General features: G+C 39.9%; 1 protein-coding gene across 4 annotated transcripts in view; it reads left to right on the forward strand.

Annotated features, from left to right (window-relative positions):
* Positions 1-26,644, forward strand: part of NLGN4X (neuroligin 4 X-linked) — a 405,179-nt gene that overhangs the window by 46,554 nt on the left and 331,981 nt on the right. Inside the window, exon 1 of one of the 4 annotated variants that reach the window (XM_040338160.1) lies at positions 4,149-4,215. The exons of the other annotated variants lie outside the window; for them this stretch is intronic. The gene's annotated coding sequence lies outside the window, so the exon portion shown is untranslated. Of the gene's footprint in view, positions 1-4,148; positions 4,216-26,644 lie in introns of those variants that run through there. 4 annotated transcript variants of the gene reach the window in all.

The following is a 26,644-nucleotide window of genomic DNA, read 5'->3' on the forward strand; positions in this document are numbered from 1 at the left end:
TTCTCCTAGAGTAACTGCCTGTCCTGGAATCTCCTCCATGCTCTTGAGACTGTGCTGGGAGACACGGCAAACCTTCTGGCAGTATCACCTCTTGCTACCAGTAGTGACACTGACCCTAGCCAAATGCAAAACTAGTTAAAAACAATCAGAAAAGATGAGTAGGGAAAAAAATGTCAGACACCTCCACCTGAAAAAAACATTCCTGTTTTGAAGGTTGTCTCATTGTTGCCCATCTAGTTAACCTGTTTTTAATTTCAATTAACAGCAAAGCAGCTGAAACTGATTAACAACCCCCTCTGTATACACCCCTCTGCAACTTAACTGACCAGATCAATATCCCAGGAGTTCTGATTCAAAAGTGTTCCTTTAATTTTTTTTGAGCAATGTATAATAAAAATCATATACAAGACATACTAGAGGCAAGTAACAACGTATATAGGGCTAACCAAATAAGGAAAATACTGGACTAAGCACTAGAAACACAAATTTGTAGTACACAACATCAAGCTCACAGAATGCTAAGGCCTTTGGAATTTGAGTCAGGGGTTAATAGCTTCTTAGTAGGAAAACATATGTGGGACATAGTTTTAAGTCAAGAGTCATAAGGAGACACATGCTGGTTTCCCACTAAATCCACTTTTTATTCCCTTCCCCCTGCAGCACCAATCCGCCTGTGGCCCCTCTGCATCACTGTTGGCTTTTACTGCTTTCCCAACTTCAGTTACTGTAGGGGAGCCACAAGGGAGATCAAACTCTGTAAACAGATCTCTCCTGCCACTCTGACCCTCCTGTTCTGGAAACCCCCTTCCCTACAGGACCGATTCCCCATCACCCATTCTCTGCAGCACTGCTGGACTGATTCCCCTCCTTCCCTCTGCCAGCTGTCAGCTGCTACTGGGGCATGTGGTGGGGGATTGGTTCAGGATGCAGAGCTGGGGGGATGATTAACATGTCATGTTTGTACACGAGATGCATATACACTACAGCATATGCCCATGTAAGGCCGTATTTGCCCACATGGGATAACAAGGTTTTCCAGGCATCCCGTGCAGGTAATTCCATTGTTGTGGGATACAGAGGCTGCACAGACAATGCCACTGCTTCCAATTTGACATTTGAGTATGTACATGTCTCCAAACACACTGGGGTCTATTTACTAAAACTGGAGAGTGCAGCGGTGCATGGTGGCCAATCAGCTTCTAACTTCAGATTGACAATAAAGAAGCTTTGACAATAAAAGCTTTGACAATAAAAACTGGAAACTGATTGGTTTCTATGCAGAGCTGCACCAGATTGTGCACGCTCCAGTTTTAGTAAATCAACCCCACTGTCTATGTCTGGAGCCGTGCACCCACACCCATACATATGTCATTGAGAGCAGTGGCTTTGTCCCTGCAGCCATTTTGCCCCATTTGACATCAAGGAGACTGCCTGCATGGGAAGGCATAGAACACTTGTGAGTTATGTTGTGTTTGTGTGTGCTAATAATGGTTTTGATGTATTTTTAGTAAAAAAAAAAAAGATTTGGTAAACATTTGCACAACAAGTGATGGACCTTAAAAAGTATCATCTTTTTTCATTCTATAGGTCATGTACTTTTAGAAAATGTATGTGTTGGGAGCCTTAATGAGTTTAAAAAAAATCTGAAGGTTATAATTACAGCTTTCAGAGTAAGCTGCTTATTTACAATTTTATGTATTTCACCATTTTGCAAAAGGAATTTTTTTGTGTTATTTATTAGCTAATTTTGGTAAACATTTGCACAACAATTGCTGGACCTTAAAAAGTATCATCTTTTTTCATTCTATAGGTCACGTGCTTTCAGAAAATGTATGTGTTGGGGGCCCTAATGACTTTAAAAAAATCTGAAGGTTATTATTACAGCTTTCAGAGTAAGCTGCTTATTTACAATGTTATGTTTTTCACCATTTTGCAAAAGGGATTTTTTTTGTGTTATTTATTAGCTCAATAGAGTTTAACTTTAATTTAGCAGGGTGTTTTTTACATTTTGTTGTGTCTGTGTGAGCTACTAGTAATTTTTGTGTGTTTTTAGTGAAGGTATTATTTTAGAAAAAACAATTGTACAATAATCAGGTAGCATAAAACCAGTAGCATCTTCTTTTTATTCTACTGGTCCTATGCTTTCAGAAAATGTGTGGTTTGTGGGGTCTATAACAAATCTGAAAGTTGTAAGTAAAAAAAAAAAGGAAAAATTGCAAAAATGGTATGGCCACCTAAGTTTAAATTAGAGCACCGGACCTAACAGTAAAAGGGTTAAAGATAAAAACCAGGAAAACAGCTAATTGCATGATTTAAAGCTGACACTGCTTACATTTTTAATTCCCTGGTTTATCTCTCCCACCTTAGGCCTGATTCACACCTAAGCATTTTTAGTGTTTTTTGAAGATTTGCGCTACAGAACGTGTTCCATAGGAAACCATGTTAAATGGACTGAAGGGTAAATCTTCAAAAAGCACTAAAAATGCATAGGCGTGAATCAGGCCTTAATTAAAATGCTAATGGTATTTTAAAAACAAAATCTTTCTGTTTTCATTACATACCGAATTTTAGATCCAGTGACATCATCACTGGGTCTCTGTTCTTCTCTGCAGGTCATGACTCGTGAAAGGCTCCATATATTGAAAGAACTGAAATCCAATTAATGAAAGCAGCTGGCCAGGGAAAGTAAGGATGAAAGGAAATTATTAGACAATGCTTGATGCCTTCCAGCCAGGGAACGGGCCAATCTGTATCTAACTTGAGGCAAATTCTGACTTCTGTGCTTTCTTCGGTCTGCCATGAAATCAGAGTAAGCAATGTTAGTGCTACAGAGGGGTTGGTACAATAATGCACGATTGAAGTACTGTTTTCAATACAATATACAGTGGAACCTTGGATTATGAGCATTATCTGTTCCAAGAGAATATTTGTTGTCCAAAGTGAGTTTCCCCTAAAAAGTCAATGAAAACAAAGATAATTTGTTCCATATTGACTTCTATTGCATGCAATACGGCATTTGACCAGAGGTGGGGGGCGCCGGAGAGACTTGGAAATACTTATTTAGAGTCTGAGATATGCTAGACAAGCATTATAAGACACTAAGTATATTTCAGGTACTTAGACCAACTGCAATAAAAATGTATTTCATTATGTTTTAATGAATGAATAACTGCATTAGCTGATATCATTCAATACCAGCCTGGTGTTTTTAAATACAATAGAATTGTTGGGTGGCCTGACCATATAAACAGACAACATTTTAGCAACTGAAAGACATTCATCAGAATAAAAACAATCCCCATTCATGCGTATAAAAAATGTTTTATTTTTTTATTTAACAATCACTTTTATTCACAATGTACTAGCTGAAAATCTATTGTCTTCAGCGTGCCTTTCAGTTCCAACCCAAAGAACCCTGCTGTCTCCAAGCTAAGGCAGAACATTTGACATTTAACAGTAAATAATAGGCTAGAAATAAGGAAATCTATGGAATACATTTGGTACATTAATTATGATTGACTGAGTTCATAAAACCATTCACATCTGTTCCTCCCACACCGGAGTCTACATTCGATCATCACCACAACAGTAATTAATGCACACTATACATTCTTTTCATGCATACTATATAAACACAGCAATAATCTAAAATTCCCATTGCTTATTACTAAGCCACTAGATCTAAATAACAACAGAAATACTGAACATGATATAAGTATCAATAAATTAAAGGATATCCAAGTGAATAAAATTAGGGCTTATTCACAAGAAAAAAATCTGTTCCATAGAATAATATATCCTTCTATTTTTAACAAGAGAGAATATATGCACCTTGTAAATAATAATGCATTGTTTAGGCTTATTTGCGTTCTCTACATTGACTATGCACATTTTTTTTTTACTATTTTGGGCTAATAATCACCTTTTTTTGCTCATTATATGAAATTTCCACAAAGTGTAGCCCAAGTTCAGTACATAATTAAAATATTAACCGTTGATCTTTTAACAAGGTCATTCTTCATACTAATTCTCATTTTGAAGAATGAATTTCTGCACCCTCCCCCATACTACGTACACAGTACAGAGTCTGTTAGAGGCTTTTGTGTTTTCATCAGTTCATTGCACTTTTGCAGCAGAAGCTCCAAGTCTCTTGAATTCTCCAAGCAGGAATTCACACATTTATTAGTAAAAGGAGAACATATTCATCTGAATGGGGTAAGACATGATTAATGGGAAACGCTTGATTACATCTAAAATCAACATTCCGATTGACTCATTCAATACATCTCATTTCAGATAAGATCTAGACTAGAGTGGAATGAGATGTTATATTTTCTTTTTTTAATCACTCTTTTGTGTTGAGCTTCATTCACACCAATATAGTTTGAACAGCATGCACATGCTTTTGCAAATTTTTGCGTGTTTCTATTGCACCATATTCATTTCAATGGGCTGCCCTACACACACAAATCACAACAAAGAGGTGCAAGCACCTTTTTTTTCCCTTTAAATAATACAGCACCAAATGGCACTTTTATACCATGCATTTTTACATGTGCATTAGTAGGATGTGTTGGAGCTCCATTACAAAATAATTGCATGTCGCATATATGCAAAAGGGATGTGTTTTTTGGACATTTCATGTATACAGTACATGAGTAATTTTTGCGTGCGTTCTTGCATTGTACAAATGTGAACCTAGCCTACTTGTGAAGGGAAACTTCTGAATTTGGCGTACAGTGCAGGAATGTTAGAATGTAGGTTTTATGGCCATGGTTTGTTGCGGAGACTGTTCCCCCTTCTTGTCTCAATGACAATGTTGCCACAGGAACAAGATGTATGGGTATGTATCTCTAACTGGAAAATGATTTTGTATATCCAGCGCGATGGGATCGCGCTGGATAATGCCGCTGTGAGTCTGTGCTTCTCGCGCTCCTCGCCCCCACGAGATGCAGTGCTTCCATAGGAATGTATTGCGGGGGCGAGCAGGAGGAGCGACAGAGCTTGGCGCTGGCTCCCGCGACGGGGATCGCGGGTGGTCAATCTCGCCGCTAGCAGAGGCGAGATTGACACAAAATCGACGGCACCTACTGTAGGTTCAGTAAATTTCTTGAGATCCTGCCAGTCCCTTTAAGAGATATCTGCTTCCTGTTTGTTCATGACCAGATGCAGATACATGCTAGAAAGGTCATTTTGTGTCCATGCCTCCTCCCTGGGACATACAAGATACAAGTCAGCGAACAGTGTGCCTATAGTCCCCTAGTCGCATGTGATGTCACAGGCTAAAGCTGGGTACAGGATAAGGACAGCAGAGGGTGCATCTGTGTGTAGTAGAACAAAAACTAATCTATTTACATGACAATTGACAACTTAAAAGACAATGTAGAAACTCACAGAAGTAAAGGGTTAAGAGCCTTATAACATGTGGGTCTTCCGCCTCACGTGGGTCCGATTGTCCAATTATCATCCAGATTTAAGCGACCCAACAGGGTCCAGCTGTCACTGGAGCCTATGGATGTGGATGGGAGCCCTGGAGAGCACTGGGAGACCACAAGATGGCTAACGGTGGAGAGAATGTGACTCAGGAAGCAATGTCATAGGTATGGGCTTGGTTACACATTTTCAGGCAGGACTTCCTCTTTCTCAAATCAAGCTGGGTGTACATGGATACTCAGCTGTTTCTGTGTGTAATCATTTCTGTTTGACAGAAGCTAATTGTTAGATACGCTTCTGTTGAATGGTCCTTCTGGAAAACCTACATTTAATCAGTTGCTGCAGCCAGTGGCTGTGTATTCTGTGGCAGTGTATTCTAACACGGAATGATTCTCCACTGTCAGAACACAATAGCACAGTGGGGGTGATTCCTGCATCCACCTCAGTTGTATGGATGCAGGAATCTGCAAGTTTTTTTTTTTTCTTTCAGCTCACAAAAAAAAACTTACAGTATGTACTCAGCTTTAGACATTCCTGTTCAGATTTGCCCTGCTTAATTGACACAAGTTACAAGGAGGAGTTGCTGTCATAAGTGTAGCTGTCAATTCAAGAGAGTAGTTTCCACTGCCACAACATAGTGCTAGGAGAGGAAGGGGAGAATAGCAGTCACGGGACAATCACTAATTAAATATTTTTTTTTCTATAGCTTTGCTGATCACTATTATGCTTTTTGAAACAAATTGTGCTTACATCTAATTTAAACAAAAAAAAAGATGTGCATTTGATTAGCTATGATACCAGCCATTCGAGTGATTCATGAGGTAGATTTTGTGGACACCTTCATCAAAGTGATAGATGCAAACGTAGGCTGGATTATCAGGCATCTGAATCATGTGAGTTGCAATTTGCATGTATAAAGTAGTTGGTGATTGTGCTGATTATATTTTCACACAGTTTGCTCTGTAAATGTCTCTAAATTGTTAAGGAGCTGGCAAGTCCAAGTAGCCTTGACATGAAGACTGCACAAGCCATCATCTGTACAATAGATAAGCTTCTAAATTCAGCTTGTTTAGTTAAAGTAAAACTATAGTATAGGCAAAACTTTTTTTTCTTTTTAGATAGAGTATGGGGGGGGGGTTATAACCCCTGTAATGTATTTGTTTTTCATCATCTGTGCCCCATTGCAGAGATTTCACTTTATGTTCCATAGTCAAAACAGGAAGCAAATCCATAGACAAATTAAGGGGATTTCTTGGGGACCCCCAGGTCACCAGAACTAGTGCCCCATTGGACGATTTTCCCTCTATTACTTTTTTGGGGACAACCCACAATTTGGGATTTTATTTTGCTTTCAATTTTAATGATAATGGTTAACAGGACAAATAGAGAGGGTGAATTTCCTTAACCACTTCCAGACCACCCCACGTACATTTACTGCGGCAGGGCGGCCCGGGTGTGAGAAATCACTTTCAAGTACATAATATCGGAAATGCGGTTTAGGGGACGCAGCAGGAGGCAATTAGCAGGCCACCATGACTCGTCGATCATTTACAGGAGAGACAGAGCAGCAGTGAGTCAATGTAAACAAAGCACACCACTGCTCTGTCAGGGAGGAATATAGAGAGATCTTGTTTTAGCTAAGCTGAATCACGATCTCTCTTTTACTTCAGTGAATCCATTCCCCCCACAGTTAGAAACACCTCCCGAGGAACACATTTAACCCCTTGATTGCCCCTGTAGTAAACCCCTTTCCAGCCAGCGTCATTTATACAGGGATCAGTGCATTTTGTTAAGCACCGATCACTGTATTGTGTCACTGGTCCCCAAAAAGTGTCACTTAGGGTCATATTTGTCTGCCAAAATGCAACAGCCCCACTAAAAATTGCAGATCACCGCAATTTCCAGTAAAAACTATAAAGAAAAAATAAAAGTCCCTAAATCAATCCCCTATTTTGTAGACTCTATAACTTTTGCACAAACCAAAAATATGTAACAGAATACATATTGGCCTTAATTAATGAAGAATTATTTTTTACTTTTTTTTGGATATATATTATAGCAAAAAAAATGTAATTATCTGTGATCAAATACCACCAAAAGAAAGCTTTATTTGCAGGAAAAAAAGGACATCGATTTTATTTGGGTACAGCGTCACGCCACCAGGCAATTGTCAGTTAAAATGACGCAGTGCTGTATCGCAAAAAAAAATGGCCTGGTCAGGAAGTGGGTAAGACCTTCCAGGACTGAAGTGGTTAATGGGGGAACAGACAGCAATAAAAGTTGACAGGTGTTCTAATCTCTCTTAACTCCAATCCAAAACTAAAAAAAAAGTTTTTCCTTGAGGTATACTTTAAACTTTGACAAAAAAAAAAACTACAAGCTGATTGGTTACTAAGAACAGCTGCTCCAGATTATGTGTGCACCCGTTTTAGTAAATCTCTCTCATTGTATTTTGTCTTCAAAGAATAATTGTTTAAAAAATCACATGGGCTAGTACAGAGGTATTGAATAAGGAGACCAAACAACAATTTGATACAACATTTTTATTTAACTTTGGTAAAATTGGCCACGGTGTCATCCATAAAATGTGGGGGCGGGGTTACAAAAATTTTCTCAATAAATAAATTAAATTACAAAAGGCCAAATTGGCTAAACTTAAAACTTTAAAATCAAATTAATTTCTGTCCATCCAGCAAAAGCTGGACGACTACTCCCCCCATACAGACGACCCCATGACTTATTATGACAAACTGACAGGTAAGGGTGGGCGGGCGGGCGATGCTGCTTGTCAGGAGATGTGACTGAGCAAATCGCCTCAGCCTCTCCCTTATATAGGCTCGTCCAGTGCAGGTTTTACCTCACGCGAACGGACCTATCAGAGAAGGGGGCTGCCGCAGCTGACCAATCAGAGGCTGTTACTACCCCAGAGCGCGGCAGCCCACTTCTCCCTCTGCTCTATCCCATGCAGGCTCAGCATACTGCCGTAGCCTCACATGGGCTAGTACAGAGGTATTGAATAAGGAGACCAAACAACAATTTGATACAACATTTTTATTTAACTTTGGTAAAATTGGCCACGGTGTCATCCATAAAATGTGGGGGCGGGGTTACAAAAATTTTCTCAATAAATAAATTAAATTACAAAAGGCCAAATTGGCTAAACTTAAAACTTTAAAATCAAATTAATTTCTGTCCATCCAGCAAAAGCTGGACGACTACTCCCCACCGGCCGGGGCCAACCGCGAAGCTGTTGGCCGAGGCCCCCCCACCACCGTGGCTGATTCGATCATGGACTGGATACCCATATTAAAAATGTCCAGGCCAATGCCTGACAGATGAATTTGGTCAACCCGAAACAACCCAGGCAAAAAACCCTCTAACTCGGAATGACGAAAGGAAGAGCCACCAATTGAAGGCATAAAACTATGAATCGTCCTATTTAGCCGTCTGCGGATTCTATCCACGTAGAAAAGGGTGCCGTGCGGCGACCATAACAGCCTGGGAACCATCTCAGAATATACTAACACTGAACCTGGGAACATTTGAGTTATGGAATAGAGATCCCTTTTCATTTCACATAACAAGTCCCATGTGTTGAATTTACCCAAGTCATTAGCCCCCACGTGGATAACTATCACTTGGGGTTGAGGCCAGACAGAAGACAAATAAGCTAGGTGGTCTTTTAAATTGCGCCACCGCATACCTCTAACACCTGACCATAAAATTAAAAATAAATCAGGATCAAGCCCCAGGTTAGCAGAGTATGATCTGGATCCGGAGTGCTTGTAAGCCCAGAACACGTAGGAGTGACCTATGACCCAAGCGATATTCCTGGATAAATCTGAAAGAGAATCATAAAGTTAGAAGACTGGGACGAACATATAACTTATATCTATTGCTGCCCCACCTGCCCACTTTTTTAACCTTACTCTCTGAAAAACCTATAGAATCAGCTGTGGTGGCAGCGCCAATTCGGAAAGAATGGGAAGAAAATTGGTACCCAGATAAATTCAAGCGCTTCAAACAGGAGGCCAAAACAGCTGAGAACTGGTACCTAGTTAGAGAGGACAAGTCTTCATGAATAAAAAAGGAATCGTTACTCAATGGTCTGACCAAAAGATAATTACGAACATGAAACACGGGACAGATAGCCTCATTAGGAGAACTGGATAAAGAAAACCACTGGCCAACCTGAGAGGACTTTGATCTGGACAAAAACAGACGGACAGAACCGACGTCAAACTGAACATGAGAAAAACGGAGAAATGAAAAAGCGTTTCTATTTGCTGCAGTAAACTCACCTAACCGAAGGGCTCCAAAGAATGCTATAGAGAAAGCAGCCTTAAAAAGCAAAGATTCGAAATTGGATGAGCAGACATCTTGAAGGATCTGAAGAAGAATCGATCAAAATGGGGATAGATATGGGACGCCTATTATCTAAAGAGGGCCTAGACTTTTTGAGGCCCTTCAAAACCTGAGTGACCTGAAAGAAAGAGGTAAGAGCAGGAAGGCCTGCAAACTTAAGGAAAAAAGAAACTCCAGCCAATATTTTACCTATGGAAGCCGGGGACAGATTAGACTGAATGAGAAAGGACAAAAAAGACAAAGCCACGTAAGAAGATACATCTAGTGGATCCAAACCCAATGGTTGACAGAAAGAGCACCATTTGTGCCATGAAAGCCTATAATCCCTCCAGGTGTTTTCCGCTACTGAAGCCTTGAGATTCCGGAATATTATTCCCAAATTAAGCCCCAGAGGAAGTCTGGGCAAGGGGTGCCATGTTGATCCGCTGATGGCGCCAACTCTCGGAATCTCTTGAACTGTGAACGAGATAAAGAATCTGCTATGTTATTTTCTTTACCTGCAATATGCTCAGCTCTCAACCATATATTACAGTTCATACAATGAAGTACAAGGAAACGCAATAACCTCAGAACGGGATCAGACTTAGAGGACAGAGTATTGATGGCAAAAAAGACACCTTTATTATCCGTATGAACTAAGATTCTACGATTCCTAAAGATGTCTTCCCAAACAACCACCGACACAATCACTGGAAAGAGCTCCAACAGAACTAGATTTTGAAGTATCTCCTTCTGGAGCCAATCCGGGTGCCAGGACTGGGCGCACCAGCGCCCATCCAAGAAAGCCCCGAACCCAGCAGAGCCAGCTGCATCGGTGAAGAATTCCAACTGAGAACTATTAATAAAGTCCATTTGCCAGGCCGAGGAACCATTAAACTCATTTAAAAAAGCGTCCCAAATTCTTAGATCATCCTTGATGCTTTTTGAAATTCGGAAATGAGCGTAAGGGTTCACCATACCTTTTATGGCTAACGAGAACCTGCGCGAAAATACCCTCGCCATAGGGATGACTCTGGCTGCAAAAGCAAAAAGACCCAGCAAAGATTGTGCCTCCTTTAAGCACACCTTCTTACTGACAAGAAAGGTTGCAATCATAGACTTCATTTTATGTATCTTCTGTTGTGGCAATCTGAATTCCATTCGTTCGGAGTCAACCGTGATCCCCAAAAATTCAATAACTGTCGTGGGAAAAACTGTTTTCTCCTGGGCCAGAGGCACGCCAAAGTCATGACAAACGTCAAAGAAAACCTGTAAAGCTTCCATACACACTGATGACCCCCGGGGACCTAAAAACAAGAAGTCATCTAGATAATGTAGGATAAGGCCTTGAGGGATAACGACTGACACGACCCAATGTAAGAAGGAGGAAAAAGCCTCGAAATAAAAGCATGACATAGAAAACCCCATTGGCATGCATTTATCAAAATAATATTTATTCAAAAATTGAAAACCCAAAGAATTGAAGCCTTGTGGATGCACGGGAAGAAGGCGGAAAGCCGACTTAATATCAGCCTTTGCTAGCACAGCCCCTTGCCCTGCTTGCCTCAAAAGACACAAAGCCTCATCAAATGAGGCGTAGCAGACTGGAGCCTCCACAGAGGCAACTTCGTCATTGAGTGACGAATGCGGTGGGTAAGATAGGTGGTGGATCAGTCTGAACGCACCCAGCTCTTTCTTGGGTACGATGCCCAAAGGGGACAACCGGAAATTAGAGAATGGCGGGTCATTAAAGGGGCCAGCCACCCTACCCTCAGACAATTCTTTGCAAATTTTCTCAAGCACTAAGTTAGAGTGCATGGATACCGATAGTAAATTTTTAACTGGTGTACACCCTGAACCAGTAAAGGATGGCACTAAGAAACCATTGGCAAAACCTTCAGTTAGCAGAGCCGCCATCCTGTGGTCTGGATAGCGCTCGAGCCATGGGCGCATTCTTGCCAGGCTCACCGGAGTCGGAGCCTTTCCCATGTGTGTCCTTGGGTCCTGAATGAGAGGAACTAGCGGCAGCTTTACGAAAACATCTGCTCGCCGCGTGAGTACCGCCACAATAAGAACACTCATGTTTGTATCTACAATTCAATAAGAATTTACATTGACCCTCATTGAATGCAAAGCATACACCCTTCCTGACTGGACTCTGACCATTTGAAGCGGGGCGAGGGGTGAACTGGGGCCTAGGTGGCAGCATAAGGTTTAACCATAAACCAACGTCCTTAGCCCCCCAATGCAGCGATGGGTGCACAGCTAGTTTTTGACGGAAATTCTCGTCATATGAGAACCATGCGGAGCCGCCAAAGTGGCGAAAGGCCTCCGCAATAATATCCAGGTGTTGGAATAAACCTGAGCACTTCCCCGGGAAGCGTTCTCCCATAACTGCTGAATAGATACAGAACGCTTGCAGCCAGTTTTGAAATGTCTTAGGAACCGCTCTCCTCCTATCTTCCTCTGTTCTTTCGCTGGACTGCCTGTCAGATTTAGCCAAAAACTCCTTAGAAGCAGGGAGAAGTGATAATATATCGAGATATTCACCCCTCCAAATTTTTTCTTTGACTGACTTAGACAGATGAAAACCCAGCGGGGATAAACTGCAAGGGAGGGGTTCCTTAAAGGAAGACTCGCTGACCATAGCAGCCGAGGATCTGAGGGGTAAAGTATTATTAACAGCAGGACACCTCACACTCGATCTGACAGTAACATCCTTATTTAGCAGAGAGGGATGACCAGCCTCATGCCACACCACACCAACCTCCTCCATATCAATAGCATTATCGCTATTTCCAGCACCAGTCTCCTGTGCACTCTGACTTACTGTGCATGCCTGAGTACTCAGACTCTCACCTGGTTGCACATACATATTTACATTTTGTGAGGTAAAATCCGCATCATGTATACCTTTGAACTGCTGCACAATGACAGACAAAGATTCAATTAGACTAGAAAATGCAGATAACTGGTTAACATTACTGAAAACAACTTCAGGTAAAACATGCTCACCCAAGTCCCCAGGAGGGGGGGAAGAGGCAGCGCTGCTCCCTTGCTGGCAAGAAGCACCTCTTGTTGCAGCTCCCTCAGCTTGAGGAGCTAAATTATTGGTCTTACATTTCTTTTTTTTTCCAGGCTGTTTCCTGGGGGCGCCCACGCTCATCTCTGGTACTGCAGCTGGGCTGACAGATAAAACAGAGCCACTCTCCTCAGACAGGCAACGCTTCAGCCACTCTTCACCTCCCCTGCTCTCCGCCTTCTCTAGGAGTCTACATAAGAGCTCCTCACGGCTGTCCTGCACAGCGCGCTTCATCCTGAGAGAGAGGGAGAGGCGGGCGATGCTGCTTGTCAGGAGATGTGACTGAGCAAATCGCCTCAGCCTCTCCCTTATATAGGCTCGTCCAGTGCAGGTTTTACCTCACGCGAACGGACCTATCAGAGAAGGGGGCTGCCGCAGCTGACCAATCAGAGGCTGTTACTACCCCAGAGCGCGGCAGCCCACTTCTCCCTCTGCTCTATCCCATGCAGGCTCAGCATACTGCCGTAGCCTCACATTCAGTCATATGGAGAGGTCATCTAATATTCATCCCAAAGATGGTGGCACCTCTATATAAATAATATATTTTTTTCCATGTATGCACTGACGAAGTGAGGAATCAGCTGGTAGAATTTGCAGTGCTGACTGTCTGGTTTTTGTGGGTGCATGACATGAACCTGACAGGTGAACGGGCAGATGTGTATAGGACTTTAGGAGGGAGTGCTGTGAAACCTGTGGCAAACCAGCAAATAAATAAATACAGAAATACATGTAACTATTATTGCAGAGACTACCGTAATAGTTAAAGCGGCTGTTTTTTTTTATTTTATCCCCGTACATACCGTATTTTTACCACCGCTTCCGGGTATGTCTTCTGCGGGACTGGGCGTTCCTAATTGATTGACAGGCTTCCGACCATCGCATACTGCGCATCACGAGTTGCCGAAAGAAGCCGAATGTCGGTGCACAGGCGCCGTATAGAGCCGCACCGACGTTCAGCTTTTTTCGTCAACTCGTGACGCGCTGTATGCGACGGTCTGAAGCCTGTCAATCAATTTGGAACGCCCAGTCCCGCAGAAGACATACCCGGAAGCAGCTGTGAAAATACGGTATGTACGGGGATAGAATAAAAAAAAAACAGCCTATTGTCATTATGTCAACTCGGCTGAATGCAATGTTAAAATGATTTTTTTGGGTGAACTCCCGCTTTAAGAGCATCTAGAATAACAGTGACTTTAGGCACTGTCTAATGCCATGCTAAAGTTAATGTGAATACATGCTAAAGTTGACGTGAATAAATGTAAATGAAGAATATCAGTTAGATAGAACCTTTATTAATAAAACTGTATGTGTACACAGATTCCTAATTATAGTATATGTTTCTGCTTTCCCAACTTCTTTTATCAGCAAGTCCTATAAAATTATTGATATCATACATAATGATATAAATGCATAAATACATAAATATATATACAGTATAAGCTCTCATGGAACAGAGACAGAAAAATAGGTTAGAAGATAAGAGGTTATATGTGCTACTTGGTTTCACCAAATGCATTACAGGATCCCATGTGTTTTAAAAGTACAGCTTCTACCTATAAGTAAAGTAAAATTATTATTTTGAACTTTGGTAAGCATACTCACAATCATTTGAAGGAGCAGTGTTTTATTGTGGCACCTAATTTAATTTACCAAACTCTATTATCTGCAGCCATAATGCTGCATTCCCCTCATCTCTGGAACTTGAGAAAAATAAACACTTTTAGAACGGACAAAATATGCCACTATGGCATCATTGGCTGTAGCTCTATTGCACTGAACACTAGATATGGATTAAGGGCGGTGGTGGAATTACCAGGGTTACACTTGTGACAACAAGGCCCTGCTGTTCTGACACCGTGGGGGGCTCAAGACAGCAGGAAGGGAGTCAGCTGCAGAACATGGGCTTGGTTCACCCTGCAGCAACCCCAAAGTCATGCAACTTGCTTGCAATTTCCTTGCAACTTCCTTGCAAATTGCTTGCAATTTCCTTGTGACTGCCCTACAACTTGCTTTCAACTTTGGTAATTTAACACTGCAGTCTATGGCACTCATATGCCTCATAGTTGCAGAAAAGTAAGCTCAGAGGAAAGGGCCCCATGTCCAATGGAAAGGGCCCCAGGACTAATAGAAAGGGGCCCTTCATTTTTCATATTTTTTTTGCACTGGGACCCTGGTTCTAGCTACACCTCTAATTAAGAGGTCACGGTTGAATAAAGTTTGAGTCTATCTATAGTATAAATTGTACACAGTCCTCATTTATCCTACTCACAATTGTATTTACGTGTCTGTGAGTGAAAGCCTCACAGACACACATATACCTAAAGAACAATGTAAAGTAAAATAAAACAAAATACAGACAGATTTAAAAAAAATCTGATCCTACCTGAAAAAAGAATAAGAGAAAGAAAAAGTTGAGAAATTGTTTGGTCAGGACTATGTAAAACCAAAGATAACATTCTGTATAGAGTGCAGAGGGCAGGCATATGTAACACATTACACATCATAGAGTGTAACTGTCAGGATTATGCAAAGCACAATGTAGTATACAGTGTGCAAACATCATATGTATGTATACTATAGGTCCTTACATTGCTGTTTGATGGAAGAAATAAAACAAGAAATAATGGCCCGTTGTTGCTGGTCAGTCAAGAACAAAATTCCCAGTGGCAAGAATCAGTGGGAGGGAAGAAATGGCAGGGCCAGTAGGATGACAATTCCCACACATTAACAGGAGGAAAAAATGCCCAGCTTTAGTCACTGCCAATTAAAATGTCCTGCATCAGTGGTCTGTGGGACAACAACATGCTTATGATCAGGGTCTGTTGGAGGAAGAATGTCTAGACATCAATGTTCAACAGAGAGGGAATAAATACACTGGTGTCACTAGGGTGAAAAAAAATGCAATAGGTCTAGTTCACACCACTGTATGCATTACCACAGTGTGAGGTAATGCATGTTATGAGTGTCACCATTCTTTGTGTATGGTGCCCCACATTACATTGCACCACATCAAACTGTAAATTACTGCCATGCACTGGAATGTACTAAGTTGCAAAAAAGTCAGTGGGGAAGGAGGGGGGCGGCTAGAGGACATTGCTGGTCTGTGTGGGTTGGAAGGAAAGCACTGATTGGTTGGTTATTTTTTTTTTATTTAATAATTGTAGGTAATTTACAATTGTATGCTCATGTTATGTGCAGAATTAATAGCAGATTCCATATCGTGGCAGATTATATTCGTTTTTTTTATGTTAGAAAAATATCACCTGGACACAATTGTTGATGTGTGCTCTTTGCTGGCTACCACTGCCCCCCCCACCCTGTGATCCCTCACTGTCCCTTCCACCATTAACACCAATGAGACCAGCATCTTGGCTTTATATGTGGCCTATCAATGGGCAACTATTTTTCTGTCACAAAGTGAAACATGAGGTGGCTGTTTGTACCCCTGATATTTCTCCAAAGAGGTGACGGCACATAAGTAAAAAAAAAAAAAATACAAAATAGCATTATATTTAAGAAAATACACCCACCACATACACATCTTATCTACAATGATTTGATTTTCACCATTTAACAGTCACAATTTAACATTTACTAATATCAATCACACTAATCATTTCAGTGTAATTTTTATTTAAAATATTGTTGTTTAAGTAGTATCTCCCAATATCTCAGGACATACAAAATCATTAGCACCATATTTTTATTGGTCCTTTTTCATAAAAAAAATATATGGTTTGGTGGATCTTTTACCAACTCTGAAATCTGTAAGTGAAAAATTATAAAAAAAGCAAAAAAATTGCAAAAAATGGTCTAGTGAAAGAGGTAAAGCAGAAAACCTTCTCTGGTGGCACTCAGCAAAGCAAGCAAATATCCACACAGAGCACCTCCTAACTCTTGTTAGGGCAATCAGGGAGTACAGCTAGCTCTGAGGTGGAGGTGGCAACTTATGTTTGTTTGATTGTGAACTGAGATCACTGCTGGTCGCTTGGTTCTCCCAGCTCCCCAAGTAGAGAGCTGGTGACTGTCAGTAAGAGCTCTCTGCTCTGCCCCTTCTTGCTTACTGAGAGGCTGAGCCAAGTGTGTTGGACCAGGGATCTGGGCGGATCCCAACTTTATGGCCGTGATGATGCAGAGCCTGGGCTGACTCCATGACGTCAACAGAGAGTGGACTTTAGCCCACTCTCTGCTGAAAACGGGTCAAAGGAGTGCAAACAAACTGCACTCCTGTGATCCATATGAGCTTTGGCAGGACTTCTCCTTTAATTCTCTGACTAAAGTTCCACTTTAAGTATTATCTCAAAATCCCTTCTCAAACAGAATTTATTTTCTCCAGGCATTCATTATTCATGTCCTTTCTATTATATATATAATATAACTTGCAAACATGACTTGATTAAAATTGCCCAGAAGAAAGCATGACTCTTTGAGATTTCTATTTTTAAATTTTGTGATCATATTGTTTACAGCAGTGAAATGTGTGCACAAAGCAGAATAACTAGTTGGCTCTTATTTTACGTTAAATTGTCATAGATTAGAAATCAGGGAAACAATTTTTTGTAGTGGCTCAAAACAAATAGAGAGGGGAATGATTTAAATAGTCCTTAAAATTCAAGAGGTGTTTCTTGTTTTTTAAATATTTCCCACATAGCTGCCTGGATGTTCAAAATAACTACAACATTTACCAGTCACTATGTAGAGTGGAGGCTACATGTTTGGGTACAGATTGCTTAACTACTTAAGGAACGCCCCAAGTACAATAACTGCGGCAGGGCGGCCCTTAAGTGCAAAATCATGTACCTGCACGTGATTTTTTTCTATCTGATCTGGGGCACCACCGGAGCCCTGCTCCCTCTGTTATGGGATTCATTGTGGCCACCGTGACTCACCGATAGTTCAGAGGAGAGGCAGAAAGGTAGTCTGCCAATGTAAACTTGTCTTTCTGCTAAGCAGAAATGTGGATCTCTGTTTTCCTCCAATTCATCCATCCCCCACACAGTTATGCCCTGTACACACGATCGGATATCTGATGGAATCTAATCCAATTGATTTTTTCGTCGGATATCCGATGAAGCTGACTTTTATCAGTCTTGCCTACACACCATCAGTCAAAAATCCGATCGTGTCCTACACGGTTACGTAAAACACTACGACGTGCTCAGAAAAATGAAGTTCAATGCTTCCGAGCATGTGTTGACTTGATTCTGAGCATGCGTGGATTTTTGACCAATGGAGTTCCACACAGACGATTGTTTTTTTCTATCGGTTTTTTATCTATAGGAAAATTTTAAATCATGTTCTATTTTTTTTCACCGAAGGAAAACAAACCGATGGGGCCCACACACAATCGGTTTGTCCGATGAAAATGGTCCATCGGTCGGTTTTCATCAGACAAACCGATCGTGTGTACAGGGCTTTAGAAATCACTCCCTAGGAGCACACTTAACCTTTTGATTGCCCCTGATGTTAACCCCTTCCCTGCCAGTGTCATTTATACAGTGCATTTTTTAGCACTAATCACTGTAGTGGTGTCACTGGTCCTCAAAAAGTGTTGCAGTCCCGCTAAAAATCACTGATCACCACCATTACTAATAAAAAAAATCCATAAATGTATTTAATAATTTGTAGATGCTCTATGTTTTGCACAAATTAATATATGCTTGTTGGGATTTTTACCAAAAATATGTAGCAGAATACATTTTGGCCTAAATTGATGAAGAAATTAGATTTTTGTATTTTTTTTATTGGATATTTTTTATCCAATAGAAAGTAAAAAAATATTGTTTTTTTTTTCAATATTTTCAGTCTTTTTTTGTTTATAGCACAAACAATAAAAACCACAGAGGTGATCAACTACCACCAAAAGAAGGCTATATTTGGGGGAAAAAAGGACATCAATTTAGGTACAGTGTCACACAATGCAGTGCCATATCGCAAAAAAAGACCTGGCTAGCAAGGGGGGTGAAACTTGTTCAGCTGAGGTGGATAATAAATCCTAATTGAATGACTAGTTTGTTAAAGCACTACATCATGAACAATTGCAATAAAAAAAAAAACTTTATTCATCCTCAGCATTTCACTACTGCTAATCTGATTCAGTCTATTGCAAGCCAGTTCCTTTTTACATACATTCACTCCAGTGACTGCTGCATTGCATTTCACATGGCGAGTTACTGTACCTGATGGCAACAACAGTGGAACATGCCTATGCGATATTAATTGACACTGCCACTTGTCACAATCAGAAACTTTTGTGACAAGGTGTCAAAGCAGGGACAGAGCATAGTCCTCCTATAACAGAAAGTGTATAAACAAAGACTCAATGACATTCCTACCAGGTATTTTTATTGAAAGCTGCTGATTTACAAAAAATGAAAATATCTATTGAAATTACATTTTAATGATAAATCGGATATGATAATTTTAGTGATTGGGTTTATGTGATATATTTTGGCCAGCTTTAGTAAGCAAAATACATTTCAGTTCATGCATGAACTGTCATTTCTTTCTCTTGCATGCTATTTAAATTTGAAGTGGCAGTGCTGCTTTCTGCAACAGCCACAGCACAGAAGTGTGTGTTTGTGGGGTTAAGGTTTAGATGAAAAGAATTATTAGAAAAATGGTAGCAATGGAAGTATAACTTATACTATCATAGTAGATTATTATTTTAATTTAATTTATAAAATTAATAAAAACATTTTTCATGTGCTTGGGACTCTGTCTCCACTATGGAGTGCAGGTGTACAATGGTGTTCATATGATAATTTTTAAAGACACTGTATTTACATATATTCCACTGTAGTTTTGTGTTTTGTGAAGCCTGTTTTAGATTGACAATCATGTACATTAAGTTACCACTGCTTCTTCACTGGGGAGTGAGATTTTCCAACATTACAGTCAATTAGGGATGAGCCGAACACCCCCCCGTTCGGTTCGCACCAGAACCTTCGAACAGACCGAACGTTTGCATGAACATTTAGAACCCCATTGATGTCTATGGGACTCCAATGTTCAAATTCAAAAGTGCTAATTTTAAAGCATAACATACAGTACAAGTTATTGTTGTAAAACGTCTTTAAGAACCCGGGTCTTGCCCCAGGGAACATGTATCAATGGAAAAAAGTTTAAAAAAAAACTGTCTTTTTTTCAGGAACAGTGATTTTAATGATGCTTAAATAAAAAAGAAAAAAAAGAAAAATTCCTTTAAATATTGTACCTGCTGGGTGTCTATAGTATGCCTGTGAAAACGTCTTTGAGAACCCGGGTCTTGCCCCAGGTAACATGTATCAATGGAAAAAAAGTTTTAAAAAGTTGTACCCAGCAGGTACAATACTTAAAATAATTTTTCCTTTTTTTTTTTATTTAAGCATCCTTAAAATCACTGCTCCTGAATCTTTAGGTGAAAACTACAGAGCACACGGCCAGTGTTTAGGTGCAAACTACAGAGGACGCAGGCAATAAACCACATAAGAATACTGCAGCTAGCACAATCACCTGCCTGCCAGTAAATTAGGAAGAACTGATCTAGCTAAACTATACAGTGTATAAATATATGTACAACACCCGGAATGTATATATATATACTCTACACACTGTAACATTAACTGACTAGCCTGCCTGCCTGCTCTATCTACCTGCAAAAAATGACACTCTCTCTGTACTCTCAACCACCGCAACACACTACACAAGACCGACCTGCAGGCGGCCTTTTATAGTGTGGGGCGTGTACTAAACCCCCTGAGCCATAATTGGCCAAAGCCACCCTGGCTTTGGCCAATTATGGCTCTCCGCTTTTTGCAAGCTGTGATTGGCCAAGCATGCAGGTTATAGTGCATGCTTTCCCAATCATCAGCCAGCAATGCCGCAGTGAATTATGGTCTGTGAAACGTAACTCGAATTTGCGCTAACGACCCGTTTTGTTCGTATTTCGACGAACGATCGAACATATGATGTTGGAGTCGTACATGAGTTCGACTCGAATACGAAGCTCATCCCTACAGTCAATACCTGAGCTAATATTATTGTATTTAGTGATCCTGTTGCTTCTAGTGATACATAGGATTTAGTCTGTGTAAAACAAATTTAAATACAAATTGTATTTGTTTTAAGTTTTTTCCATAGATGCATGTTTTTTTTTTGCCTTGAAAATATACGTTTGTCAAATTATTATACATTTTATTTAACAAAAATGTTATAAATGCATGTGAACTAAGCTGCTTTTAAACAAAAGTGTCTGTGTATGTGAAAGAAAAAACAATGTACTGTGTAGTTTAAACAGCTGCACATTGTGATAACACAAAAAGACCAATGCAGAAAACCAGTTATGTGATTTATTATGAAAAACCTTTGTAAAACCTTACTGTTCATTAACAAGTTGGCCTTATTTCAGGCTTTATTTATTGAGCAAGATTTCCATAAACATGACAATGAAATTACCTTTTTACCCAATGCTCTTCAAAAGCCACAGCCATCACACAATCAGGGATGCCATGGAGGTGGCACTTAATTTGTTTCTATGCTTTGTGTGTATTGGGGACATAGGGTCTATGCAATCCTTCAAAGTACAGATGTGTTCACAGTACTATATAGACTTTGGGTATTTGATATGCTTATTGATAAATAATTTAGAATGTTTCTGATTAACTTTCAATACTATTTTTGTAGCTTAAAAAATTGGTTGAAGACCTAATTTATGATGCTTAAATGGGTTGTAAAGGTAATTTTTTTTTCCCTAAATAGCTTCCTTTACCTTAGTGCAGTCCTCCTTCACTTACCAATCCTCACTTCCTATTCTTCTGTCTGCAACTCCACACAGTAATGCAAGGCTTTCTCTCTGGTGTGGAGTGTCATGCTTGCCCCCTCCCTTGGACTACAGGAGAGTCAGGACGCCCACTAACACACAGCTCCTTTCTCTATCTGCAACATAGAGAGTGTCCTGACTCTCCATTAGATGTATGGGTGGTTTTCTTTATCAGGGTATCATTTTATTAATTATATGCTGACATATTTAAGTGCATGTAAAGGCTTTTTCAATTTAATTTTAAATAAAGTGAGATTTGAGGGTTAGATTCTAAGGTTTTTATTACTGACTACGTCCATGCTGGGTTGATTCAGCCTTTATTTGTACTGGTGACCATTGTCACTGAGGCAGAAAGTAAGGGGAAATCCAAAAAATTGGGCAGAGCCTTAGAATGTGACGTTATCGCTCATAAGATTGGTGATCTAACCGAATGGTGATTCACATAAAGCAGCACTTGGGTGTTGTAAACACAGTCTTGCAAGAGTTTATATATGAGTTTTGTTTTTTAATAAATGTGTGCTGTAGTGGTTTTACACTATGGAGCACCCTTACTTTTTCATGCTACTTTTATTATGGTATGAGATCCTGTCTGCTGGTATTGATGTGGAGTCGGGTGGCAATCCTATTGTTTATCTTGCTTGTGGAGCTAGTAACCCCGAAGCCTCGTACACACGGCCGAGGAACTCGACGGGCAAAACACATCGTTTTGCTCGTCGAGTTCCTTGTTAGGCTGTCGAGGATCTTGGCAAGCCAAATTTCTCCATTGCCGTCGAGGAAAAAGAAGACATGCTTTCTTTTTGGCTCGACGAGATCCTCGACAGTTTCCTCGTCGAAAAGTGTACACACGACCGGTTTCCTCGGCAAAAAAAAAAAAACAGCAAGTTTCTTGCTGGTTTTTGCCGAGAAACTTAGAGGTGCAACATGCTTGTATGACCAATATAATCTTTGTTCATACATATCTGGTAAGCAGCTTGATCACAGTGATGTGGAGAGCTTTTTTTTAAGCACCTTGGAACATTTAAGAAGAATATTTGCACTTTATTTATTGGACACTTTTCAAATAACTCTTTGGACTCATTGTCACTTTTTATTTTTATTTGTTTATTTTATTGAATTTTTGTTTGCATTTATAATATGTCACTATTTTTGTGAATATTGCGGGGGTATGCAGGAGCGGCGAGAATGGGTGGACGTCATATGACCCGGAGAGATGAGAGGTTCCTGCCAGGGTCATATTACAATATGATGGATGGGAACTGGTTAAAGAATATATAAACCTAACATTTCATATCCCTGATATGTGCATGCAGTCCCATGTACTTGTACGAAAAAGTATTCTGTTCTGTTTGTATTGGTTCATTTGTTTGACATCCCTGGTGTTCCAGCCAGTCACTCTGCTTTCCTATCACAACTGACCACACTAGGGATGAGAGCACAGCACGGTCAGTTCTCTAGCTGTTCTGAAACTCAGCCTGATCTCCTCCAATGATAAGACGTGTTTTGACATGTGCTCTCTTCCAATGGTCAGACTTGACCTGACACACCCTCCCACGCACGCCTCTCAAAAGAACAACATAAACGCTGGTGAGTGGCTCGAACGCGCAACACTGCCAGGGATTCTCAGTGCCGGTCAGAGGCACTTTTCTTATAAGTGCCGTCTTTATTAAGTGCTGTTTTTATTATTTTAATAAACAACTATTTTTACGTACTACACTATGATGAGCCCATTGTTTTTGAGGCAATAAGGAAATCTCGCAAGAGGGAGAAGGAGGATATACCCAGTGGCTGGTCTGGTGTTTGTTCAGTTTAGCCGTTGGTGATGGTGGCACATGTTTGTCGGGTGGAAGAGAAAGCTGCACCTCTAATAATTTATTTCGTATAAGAAGCACTACCAGCATTGAACCCCTCCCTCCTTCCCTTATTGGAATCCATCGTTAAATTGCGAAATTGTTTGCTGTTCCTGAACTTTTTAAGTGCTGTTTGCACATTTATTAGCTATTCATGTGACTTTGAAATTTAATATATATTTTTCTGGTATTTATTCACTATTATCAGTAATATTTCCATCACAGGAGCACACGGTGCATTGATTTTGTCCTTTGATGTTCTATGTTGATAATTAACCGCCGTTTACACTTTTAGTATTTTTTATTGCACATTCTATGTAGTTTTTACAACATTTATTTATTTATATATTTGTTTGGTATAGCGTGACAGCCTCACGCATGTTTATCCATATAGTATATCACTTATGTTGTTGTACTTGATATAGCACCTTATTTATGGTTGTTTGTGCACTAATTTAGTTTACGGCTTAATAGCACTTTATGAAATTGCACTTTTGGATAATTGGATCAGCGCAGTAACATTTCTTTCTATATGCATCTTTAACCCTCTGCTGAGGGTTCACACAGTATTGCAGCAGATCACATTTATATTTAAAATATAACTTGTCTTTTATACAGTGCATTATTTTACTCTGAGGGTTTGGGGGGTTGAAAGCCCTAATCTGTCTACCTGTTAGAACTCTATATTTAGATAAGGAATAGATCAATTATTCCATTATTAAGTTAATAAACTGTTCCTCACCAGAGAACATGGACAAAGACCAATAAGTAGGTCAGGAGAGAATGCAGATTTCCTGGAAACATTGCATCAGAATAAACAACTCAACATACTGTAACATACTGTAACTACATAACACATACATAATATTACATTTCAAACTACTAGGCAGCAATATCTTGGTTTAATCCAAAGACAAAAATGTACACCAATGATGTCAGGTAAAACTTTAATCAGGCAACTAGCTTTAGCACATGGTCCACCCTTCTAATATTTTCCACCCACTTGGTGTATACATAGAAGCATCTAGGTAGCAACAACTGTATTTACTAGAACATCCTTGTACAACAAGCTTTAAATAAAGACATAGTGGGGGAAATTTTCAAAAACTGGTGCACACAGAATCTGGTTACAGCTGTGCATAGTAACCAAAAAGTTTCCAGGTTTTATTGTCAAAGCTTAATTCAACAAGCTAAAGTTATAAACGTATCAGTTACTATGCACAGCTGCACCAGATTCTGTGTGAATCAGTTTTAATAAATCTCCCTCAGGGGTTAAAAGTGAAAACTGTGCTACCCTAACTATTTAATATATATATATTATATATAATATATATACTATTAACACATGTGTATATATATATATATATATATATATATATATATATATATACATGTGCTAATAGTGCATATGTATATGCAATACAGTGTGCACAAATAATGAATCAATAGGTGCAATATATACATACATAAAGTGCTTTGCAGTGCATAAAAAAGTGCTTATGCGTAAGAATACTGTGAAATCAGCGGAAAAAAGTAAAAAAGTTAATTGAGTAAGTCCAAGCTCTCAGTGAAGTGACATGCTGTGTAAGCATGTTAGGGTTTACTTTGCTCTGTAAATGTCTCTAAAATTTTAGGGGGCTGGCAAATTTTAGCAGCCTTGAAATGTAGACTGCACAAGCCAACATATGTATAATAGATCAAACTTTTCAAAATCTGTCATTGCAAAAAAACATTTTTAAATGATACAACGTAGCAATACTAAGATCCCAGTTAGAAAGCTTAGGGGGTAATCCACAAAGATCCGGCGTAACTTAATTTTTTCCATTTAAGTTACACTGCCTTAAAATTTCTACCTAAGTGCCCGATCCACAAAGCACTTACCTAGAAATTTTTGGCTGTGTAACTTAAATTCCGCCGGCGCAAGGCATTCCTATTTTCATGAGGGCGATTCCCATTTAAATTAGGCGCTCCCGCGCCGGCCATACTGCGCATGCTCGTGACGTCATTTTCCCGACGTGCATAGCGCGAAATTACGTTACGCCGAGCTTTGTGGATTGCGACGGGTCAATAAAGTTGCGTCGAAAAAAAAAAAAGATACGGCGCGAAAAAAAAAATTCAAAACAAAAAAAAAATTGCGTCGCTGGACAGAAGGGTCTGATTTTACAAGGTGTAAACAGTTTACACTTTGTAAAAGCAGCCCTAATTTTGCTTTTGCAAACTAAAACTTACGGAGAAAAAACGAAGCTGAAAAGCTTTGTGGATCTCCGTAAGTGCTAATTTGCATACCCGAGGCGGCATTTCGACACAAAATGCCCCCAGCGGCGTATGCGGTACTGCATCCTAAGATCCGGCAGTGTAAGTCCCTTACACATGCCAGATCTTCTCCCTAACTATGGAAAACTGATTCTGTGGATCAGTTCCATAGTTAGAAACAGGGATACGACGACGTAACAGCAGTTACGCCGTCGTATCCCTTTTGTGGATCTGGCCCTTAGTGTACAAAAAAAATATTAAAAAGGGGTGAACTGTTAATGCTGTTCAAGAAAATGTAATCTATGGTAATATTATAAAGAACACTTCGTTTAGATGAATCCATCTTATAAGTACAGTAATCTTTTTTTAGATTTCTTTTTTTTTACTTGATATTTATTGAGATTTCAAAAAGAATTTGCAGAATACAGACATACAGTAAATGCATGTCATATGTAAAACATACTGATACAGAAGGTGAACATTTCATATCGGTACAGTATACAAAACATGAGATTAAACTATATGGTAAAGAGTTCAACAGGTGATAAGCTGCAACATTAACATAGGGGGACAGTTTTGAGGTCAGCTTAAAAGTAAGGTAAATTATTATGTCAAATGGCAGATGGGGGGTGTAACAGAATGACCCGGGACAAACAGAGACTTTGTAAGGATGGGGGATACTCCTGTGTCAGCGTCACTGATAACTCTTGGGTCTGAGTCCACCCTGTGCCCCTTTGGGCATGGGGTGGCAAGTGAATCATAATTCATGTATTACATGAGATGGGACATTAATAATAATTCATGTTTGCATATCTTGAGGTATCACAAGTTGTTGGCTATTCAATGTGGGGACACATTCTTTTGAAAGGTGTTAATTGCATCTAC

Source organism: Rana temporaria, chromosome 2 (genome assembly GCF_905171775.1).
Source record: "Rana temporaria chromosome 2, aRanTem1.1, whole genome shotgun sequence".
Lineage (NCBI taxonomy): Eukaryota > Metazoa > Chordata > Amphibia > Anura > Ranidae > Rana > Rana temporaria.